General features: G+C 46.1%; 1 long non-coding RNA gene across 1 annotated transcript; it reads right to left on the bottom strand.

Annotated features, from left to right (window-relative positions):
- Nucleotides 1–4,480: 4,480 nt before the first annotated feature.
- Nucleotides 4,481–5,122, bottom strand: LOC147986663 (uncharacterized). Its single transcript, XR_015615227.1, has 2 exons — nt 4,809–5,122; nt 4,481–4,691 (listed from the first exon to the last, which is right to left on the bottom strand). It is a non-coding gene; the product is annotated as an uncharacterized LOC147986663 (long non-coding RNA).
- Nucleotides 5,123–9,455: the final 4,333 nt, after the last annotated feature.

Genomic DNA, 9,455 nt, shown 5'->3' with positions numbered 1-9,455 from the left:
TACGAGCGACATCATAGCTTTAGGTATCTGCGAACCCATGACTCCTTGACTACATCTCCCTCCATCCTATACCCACACTCCACCTGATGAGAAAACCGCCTGCTTCGCACGTAATCGTCAAGAGAGATGAAGACATGGCGGACCACGTCACCGTCCTTGGTTGTGTAGTGGTAAATGAACTCCGGACCTGGCGCAGATGGGTGGCAAAAGGGCAAGGTACTATCGGGGTTTACCATGGTCACGTCATAGTCGATGGTTGGAAAGACAGGGTCGAGACGTATGATATGGTTCGGGGAGTGCTCTAGGCAGCGCCGTTGGCAACTCACACACAATAGTCTCCTGCAACAGCTCCGGTAGATGACACCAATGTCAACACAGGCACCACCCTCACACTTGAGCAGTATGGGTCGTCTTCGGCCTGGCGTTGCATCAGCATGCCCTGGATGGTCGCGGCATCTGAATCCTTCAGGACGAGCGAATAGAGCGGCTCGGTTGGGAGGTTCATCCTCTTGAATGCGTACCAGGCTCTCCTGGCACAAGATAGGGAAGGCCAAACTACTCCGAGGAAGATTCAGTTGGTCCATGGAGTATAGGTTGTCCATCGTTCTCGTCTTGCTGTCGTAGTAGCCTAAAGCTCTCCCTGAGTTCAACAGGATCCTCCCATCATTAGCACCGTCTATCTCCATCGGCATCACCACCTGGCTTGTCTTGAGAGAATAATCGGGCTGCTCACCGAGGCATAGCTTGTATACACCAACCCATGAGGAGTCTTCTTGGGCTTCATCCATATGTCCATCTCTCCCATCCCGGCATTCACGGTCACGAGCGATAGCGTTCCCTTTAGCTCAACGAGAAATGTGTGGCGAACATCATTGTTCAAGCTTGGTTCACATGGAAGGGTGCTGAACGCACGGGCAGAGATGTCAAAGGCAACAATGACACGCTCATGTCTGTAATCGCTCATCCAGTAGAGAGTTCCGTCGACATGCGCGGGTGGCATATCACTCATCATCATCGGAGGCTTGCCAATGCAGATCCACTGCTTTTCGCTGCTCGTTTTGATCATGCAAGCCAAAGTACCCTTGATGTAGCCTATCTCGACGGCAACATGCTCTCTAGTTGACTGGTCGAAACCAAAACCGATGTTTCTACCGACTGAAAATGCGTGATGGTGATGGTGTCCAGCTGGTGTGAAGTTTGATTTTCCATGTCTTCCGAGACACTTGGTGGCACCGGTGCATGGGTTGCACATAAAGTCATCGGTGTAGGTGCTTATCAGATTGAGTCCGTGGCACGGTTTGGAGCATATGATCTTATCATTGACAAGAGTGTCTGCAACAGCGGGCCCTGCAGCTTGAAGCCAATTCTTCACTGAGGTAAAATCAAAGAAAGCACGCCGAGCACGACCATTATTGATCATCAAAATCCTCGTCGGTCTATTTTCTGACATGTGTTTTGTAACAAAACTCTCACTCTCGATAAGTGAGCACCATTGTCTGCATACCAGCATCGACCGAGCGATAGACTTGACCGAAAGCCGCACTAGGATCTTGGTAACAACCGATAGCACCTCCTTCTCCTGACGATTTCCCCCCTCAATCCGGACTAAGTTGTCCTCGTATAGACCAAGCCAAAGCGCGGCAGCTGACTCCTTTTGGCTGATTCGGGCATTAGTTTCAGGAGCAGAGAGTACAAGTTCGATATCCCCATTGTCTGGATTGTAAGCATGGACCTGGTGGCGTGATGTAGCGATCAGTATCTTTCTCTTCTCCTGATCATTACCCGCACAACTGTCGCCTCCACTAGAGCACCCGAGGATAGTGATGAACCGGGGGCTATGTAGATCCAGCGCCAGAAGAGGTGTGACAGCGATGCGATAGTCTAGTGACCACTCACTGGCAGCAGGATCCCTGAGCATCCATACATCCAGCCAACTCCTAGCTTGCCCTCGTCGGCGGAGATCATGGACCAGGCACAACGAGCCTTCTAACTCCGCTAGATGCATTGGGACTGCCGGCAAATACTCGTCCAATTCACTGTACTCTGCCACATGCACACTTGCAGGCGCATTGAGCAATTGGAAGGTTTCTGTGGCGACGGAGAAGCAAAGAACAACGTCCATTTGCATATCCGTACTATTAGGGTATACTAGCCAATGCAAGCATCCATTTGCAAACACCGGAGGTGTCTTTGTCACCGAGTCTTGAGTTTTCAGGGCGTTGATGAGTTTTGTCATGATCTCTGATCCCACCAACAGCTCTATGTCATGGTTTGCCGGCCTCCACCTCCCGTTGGGGACGCAGAGCGTGTAAATCTCACAGTGGAGATCCCTATCTTTCGTGAAGAGATGGACCACCTTGCGCTCTTTGGTCCGATCATCGTAGACCAAGCCGGCGCTCGATTGTATCAAGCCGTGGTGCTGCTTTGGCAAGGGGACACACTCTCCGGTGCTAGGGTTACACACCCAATAGACGCCGGAGCGGGTGTCCGAGAACAGCATGGTGCCATGGCACGGCTTGCTCGACAAGCACATGAAGTCGACGCGCATGTGGTCCATGGTGAAGAGTGGATCCGTGACGGAGGCGCCTTGGGCGCAGGAGTAGACGGCCGTCGACCCGTTGGGTGACGGTGCGAAGACGACGAACTTGTCCATGCGCCGGGCGCGGGCGCGGGCCTTGGCGGCGTACACGTCCTTGAAGGCCGGGGAGGAGAGCAGGGCGGCCCATGAGCGGCAGACGGTGCGACACCGGAGGATGGACCTGGACGGGAGCAGCAGCAGGATCTCGGACACGATCTCTTCCGGCAGGCTGGCCGCGGTGCATGGCACGCGCTTGCCTCTCTTGGACGCCGTCGGCGTGTCGGGTGCCATGCCCGCCGGAGTTACGGTGGCTACGCTACGCTAGCTAGGTTTGATTTGTACTACAGATTGGTAATCACCCTTGCCGCGTGATACTACGCTCGCTAGGTCTGACGCGACGTGAACGGGCCAACAAGTATATATGGGCCAAGGGGTGTAGCCGTGTAGGTGATGTATACGTGCTAGCTAGTCCGATCCCGAGTATAACTCTCTTTGTTCTTTTCTGGCAAGGTCGGGCGAATAAAACCGTACATTGAGAAAGCTCGGGGACGTTTGGTCTGAAGACCTCAGAGATAGAACGAAAGGTTCGCCGGGGGAGGAGCGATCGATCCGATCTGCTTCTAGCGCGAACGCAAATGTCACAGCTGACGTCAGATTTGGAGGTTCCCTTCGGTCTCGAGCAAACCCCGCGCGACTGTTGCTAGCGAGCGAATCTGATCGTTCGCTCTCGAGCGAACCCAGCGCGAGTGCTGCTAGCGCTGGCACTATTTTTTTTAGTAAAGTAGGCCAGGCTTTATTCATCTATGACAATGTTTATAGGAATTACAAGAATATCATGGGGATCACCCAACCAAATGTGTCCATCCTGGGAAGGGCGACACCTAGCCTAGCCAACTTATTATTATGGACCGGTCTAGCTGGTGGCCGGGCGCTCGCTGCCGCTCGCGAGCGGCCGGCCCCTGGTCCAGACGTCTAATCATTGCCACATATTAAAAAGAGGAAAATTACTGTAATCCAAAAGTATTAAAATGATACTGCTAATTAATCACTCTATGTGGTCTTTTCTCATGTGATGGATGTCTGTTCCCATGTTCGTCCCTAATGTATTAACTTCTAGTTTTCAAAATTATAAAAAACATATCTTCTAAACCGTGTGTCGAAATTCAGATCCGTTTTCATCGTTGAAATACTCGCGAGATGCTCTTCGAAAGTAGATCCCGCATGGGGATGTTTCGACGAACTAGTCTTCCTGCCAACTAAATATCAATATGTGTGTAACTAGACTACATTGTCACGCCAACTGAGCATATGTATGTGTCAATAGTCCTGACAACTAAACATCAATGTGTGTGTAACCTAGACTACATTGCCGTGCCAACTGAATATATGTGTGTGCCAATAGTCCTGCCAACTAAACATCAATGTGTGTGCAACTGGACTAAATTACAAGCCAACTGAGCATATGTGTGTGCAACTAATCTTTTCTGCCAACTAAACATCGATGTGTGTACAACTAGATTACATTACAAGCCAACTAAACATCAATATGTGTGCAACTAGACTAAATTACAAGCCATCTGAGCATATGTGTATGTAACTAGTCTTCTCTGCTAACTAAACATCAATGTGTGTGCAACTAGACTACATTACAAACCAACTAAACATCAATGGGTGTGCAACTAGACTACATTACAAGCCAACTGAGCATATGTTTTTGCAACTAGTCTTCACTGCCAACTAAACATCAATGTGTGTGCAACTAGACTACATTACAAGTCAACTGAGCATGTGTGTGCAACTAGTATTCTCTGCCAACTAAAAATCAATGTGTGTGCAACTAGACTATATTAGAAGCCAATTAAATATTAATATGTGTGCAACTAGACTAAATTACAAGCCAACTGAGCATATATGTGTGCAACTAGTCTTCTCTGCCAACTAAACATCAATACATGTGCAACTAGACTGCATTACAAGCCAACTAAACATCACTGCATCGATTCAGTTGGCTGCACTGTCGCCTTCAGATCACTAGCATGTCCCCAAAAATTGATGTTGAGATCTGCTAGCTTGTCTTCCTCGTGGCACAACTCCAGCTCCAAAATGTTTGAATCTAAGCGAGCATGTATCAAAGAAACTGAATAAGGCGAGGCCAAATCGGTGTGGCTAACAGCAACGAGCAGGATCTAAAAGAGAAGTACAACTAGGAGCGGGATCCAAAGAGTAGTACAGTGTTGACACTCGATCCCCGCTGACGCTCGATTGCCATGGCAGTTGCCGCTGCTGCTGCTTACATGAGACGCCCAACATGAGGTAGCAGGTACCTTGACGACCACCACGAAACCGTCATCCACAACCACGACGCCAACGACATCTCTCTCTGGCTCTGAGAAAAAGGGGAGAGGGCGGCGGCGCTGCTGCTGCTCCGGCCCCACGTCCGACCTGCTCGCCTCACTCCGTCGCTCCGCCGAACAGAGCGTCGGCGTGGACCTCCGTGCCCGGCACCGAACAGAGACGAGGAATGGGGATCGAGAAGAGGAACGAGAGAGATGGCAGAGTGGATAAGGCGAAGAGAGAGAGATATGGAGTGGTCATTTCTAACAGCGACCTGTCGTCTAGCGCGGCCGCTCGGTTCGACTAAATCGTGCACGGCCACTTTTTAGATTTTGGGTATTATTATTTTTTTTGAGAAATGCCTAGCCAACTTATGAGCTTCAAAATTATGAGCTCCTCGCTACGCATGCTGGCCTGGACTTCTCTACTGGGCCATTTTAACTCGATTGTCTGGCCCAGCGACAAGCATACAGATCAAAAAATAGCTTAACCCTGAATAGAAGTTGTCCTTTTGATGGTAAATTTGCCATGATACATAGAATAAAAACTGCGACTAATCTAGCAAAATAAAGTCGTCATGTGACTAGTATAATTTATTTGTAAATTTGTCACGGAGTATCATAGACAATTGCCATGAATGAGAGCAAAAAAAAAAATTCCTAGCTTTCCAATGTGAACACTACAAAAGTTTTCATGCTTCGAAATTTTTTTTTATTAAAATTTGCCATGGGGACCAGAACAAAACTTACAGAAATTTGTGATGATGCTAACAAAGCACATTCTAGCAAATTTACTCTATGAAATTGTCGTGATGGAAAACTGTGTGTAAAATTACCATGATTTGCAAACCATTTGCCATGGTGCTGAGAAAAACCCTTCATAAAAATGATTTTTTTTGCCATTATGATTAAAAAAATACATCAGGACGACACACTAATTTTGCCATGATGTTAAAAAAACACTTCATGGCAAAAGAAATGTGAATAAAATTGCCATGATACACACACTACTTGCATGATGCAAAAAATACATCATGGCAAAAACCATCTAAAAATTGTCGTGATGCACATACATTACTTGCCATGATACAACAAAAAAGAAAAGTTAAGGTGAATTGTGCGAAAAATTGCCATGATGGAAAAAATGTATGCAAAATTACCATGATCCTAAAAAAACACTTCATGGCAAGAATGTGAATGAATTGCCATGATGCACAAAAATTACTTGCCATGATGCAAAAAAAAACAGATTTACGTGCATTCAGTTAAAAATTTGCAATGATGCTAAAAAACACTTCATGTAAAAAATGTGAATAAATTGCCATGATGCACACACATGGTACAAAATAGTGTACATGCAGAGCTAAAATAGTTGCCATGGTAAGACACTACTCTAAGATAAAGATTTGTCAGGCTGGTTGTACCGAACACGTGAAACATCTCCCATGTTTTTTGCCATGGTCTAATTACTAAACTTGACATGGTCTAATTATAAAATTTGTCATGTTTGGAAAAGTGCCATGGTCTAAACTAAATTTGCCATGGTTAAGTAAGAAAAAAAATCATCATAAAAGATTTCCATGGGAGTGTTGCAAAAATACATAAATTTGCCATGTTTAGAATATAAAAATGCTGCGAATTTGCCGTGGGAATTTAGAAAATATTTCTAAGTTTGCAAAGTGTATGACATGTGAACAGTAAAAAAGATTAAAATTGCCATTTGAAAAGTTTTAAATATTTTCATGTTAACATTTACCATGTATTTTGCCATCATCTAATTACTAAATTTTCCATGGTATAATTAAATTATTTTCCATTTTTTGAAAATTGTCATGGTGATAAAATTGCCCCCACCTACTACCATCGTCTAGTTACTAAAATTCAGGGGGGAAATGTGTACTAAAAATATTGTGGTAGAAAATTTGGAAAAGAAAGAAACATATTTGTAAGGTTTAGATGACAAAAAATATGAGATTATTTGCCAAGGTCTACAGAAATAAAAAATGACAAAGTCATATACAATAAATTTGCCCTAATGCAAAAAACAGAATTGCCGTGGTAAAAAATGCAATAAATTTGCCATGATCCACTAAACTAATTTTGGCAAGATCCATAAACTAAATTTGATATGGTCCAAACAAATTAAATTTGCTATGATCCATAAACTAATTTTGCCATGCTTAAGTGTGAACTAAGTGTGTGCAAGAATTTTATATGGTCCATAAAAAGCAAATATATCTCGCTTACATCGAGACATAGGGGCTCCCGCCTGGCTAACCGAAGCGTTGCAGTGCTATCTATCCATGCTAAACGACGATATAGTCTATTTACCAGTCTTTAACCACAGATCTTCAGAAAAGCAACCGGAGTAGCAGAGCTCATTAGGACATCCAAGCCATGTTGGCAGTAGATCACGCTCAACGTGTGTTGTAAGCTCATCCAACGTAGGAAGTTTGTGAGAGGGCTCGACCAAGAAGACCAGATCGTGAAATGGACGGCTAAAAACGCGCAAGGCGTGAGAGGGCTAGGAATTGGTTCAGTTTTACTGTCCTATATATGTGTATTAGAAAACAATAGCCGCCTCTCGCCGAGTAGTGCCGGTCCTGCACTGATGAAAATCCCTCAAATAGCTCGCTTAACTTTTAGCCTGCAGTTGGTCTCTGCATCAACTGGGACAACGAGCTGGGCTCGCATGGTGGACTTGCTTGGATGCGGGGTGGCTTATTACAACGCGCCTGAAGCATGCAGACTCGACGCCTCTACCCGGTGGAACAATCCCCAGACCCCGCCACGAAAGAACGAGCAAGGTGAGCTGCCCTGGGTGCGTCCTCGGCCCACGGACTAGAGTTCCCCGGCTGGTGTGATCTGGCATTCAGTCATCCGTTGTCGTGCATCAAGTGGAATAGCAATAGCGGCCTCTCGCGGTCTCGCCGGGTAAGGCCGGTTGGGGTTATGGTCGACATTTGTATTGACCGTGATGTTAGGTTGCCCTGGCGGGCCAGAGACGGGCATGCATGGGTAGGGTAGAACAAACGCATTATGAATATAATTATTTGTAGATTATTCACGACAAAGAATTCTTAAATAGTTCACCTGAATTTTCTGTTGTGGTGGATGCTTCTTTTCTTGGTTACAATTGATCTTTGTGCCAATGGCTGCTATTGATTTCTTTTGACGGTTCACTTAACTTTCATTTTATGTTTCAGATATAATTCACTTAATTTCTGAGTTGTAATTGGTCAATTGTTTTCTTCACAAATACTTCCTCCGTTTTTATTTACTTCGCATATTAGAGTTGACTGAAGTCAAACTTTCTAAAGTTTGACTAAGTTTATAAAAAAATTTACCATAACCAATCAATAATGAATCTAATGGTATTGATTTGTTATTGTATATGTTAATATTTCTGTCTATAAACTTTGTCAAAGTTTAGGAATCCTGACTTTGACCAAAGCTAATATACGGAGTAAATAAAAATAGAGGGAGTAGTTCTCTTGACTTCCATAATTTGCTTACTTGCAGGTTGGAGTTCATCTCTGCACCAATTAGCACAACGTGTCGTCTAGTCCCACGTAAAATTGCCATTTTTTGGCAAATATTTGACATTACCAACATTTGGCAAGCTAGATATATTCGTACCAAACCAATTATGCTCAACAAACGGTCCAAAAACATAAGAAAAAAAAAGCTAAAAAAGGAAAATAGCTCTCACGGCTTGAGGTACCTCTGAACCCACGTTTCCTTGACTGCATCTCCCTCTGTTCTGTATCCACACTCGGCCAAACGACACCACTGCTTCCCTTGAATGTAATCCCTGATAGACATGAAGACATGACGAACCACATCTCCCTGCACGATCGGGTAATAGTAGCAGTACTCTGGACCTGGCACGGACGGATGGCAAAAAGGCAAGCTAGCGTCCGGACCTAATTTGTTCCAAACCAAATTAGGACCGTGAGCTGGGAGCACAGGATCGGGGCGTAGTGCAAGTGTCTGAGTCTGACAGTGCTCGATGCAGCGGCTTTGGCAACTCCAGCAAAGCAGCCTCCTGCAGCAGCTCCGGTAGACTTCTCCGACATCCAGACATGCGTCGCCCTCACACTTGAGCAGCAAGAGTCGTCCTTGCCCTAGCGTTGTGTCGGCGTGCTCAGGGTGCTCGCATGGCCTGCATCCTTCATCGCGAACCGAGGGAGCGACGCGGCTGGGGAGTTCGTCGTCCTGAATGCGCGCGAGGCTCTCCTGGCACAAGACAGGGAAGGCCAAGCTGCTCCGGGGGAGCTTCAGTTGGTCCAACGAGTACATGCTGTCCAGCTCTCCTGTCTTGGCGTCGTAGTACCCTAAAGCCCGTCCGGTGTTGAGAAGGATCCTTCCATCGTTACCGTCGTCTATCTCCACCGGCATTACCACCTGACCCTTCGCGAGAGAATAATCAGGATGTTCGTCGAGGCATATCTTGTATGCACCAACCCATGAGGACATGTTCTTGGGCATCGTCCATATGACCATCTCTCCCGCACTAGCGTCCACAGCCACGAGCGAGAGCA

Source organism: Triticum urartu, chromosome 2A (genome assembly GCF_056163025.1).
Source record: "Triticum urartu cultivar PI428250 chromosome 2A, HENAU_Tu73, whole genome shotgun sequence".
NCBI classification, from domain to species: domain Eukaryota; kingdom Viridiplantae; phylum Streptophyta; class Magnoliopsida; order Poales; family Poaceae; genus Triticum; species Triticum urartu.
The sequence above is the reverse complement of the archived record's forward strand: the minus strand, read 5'-3'. Positions and strand labels throughout refer to the sequence as shown.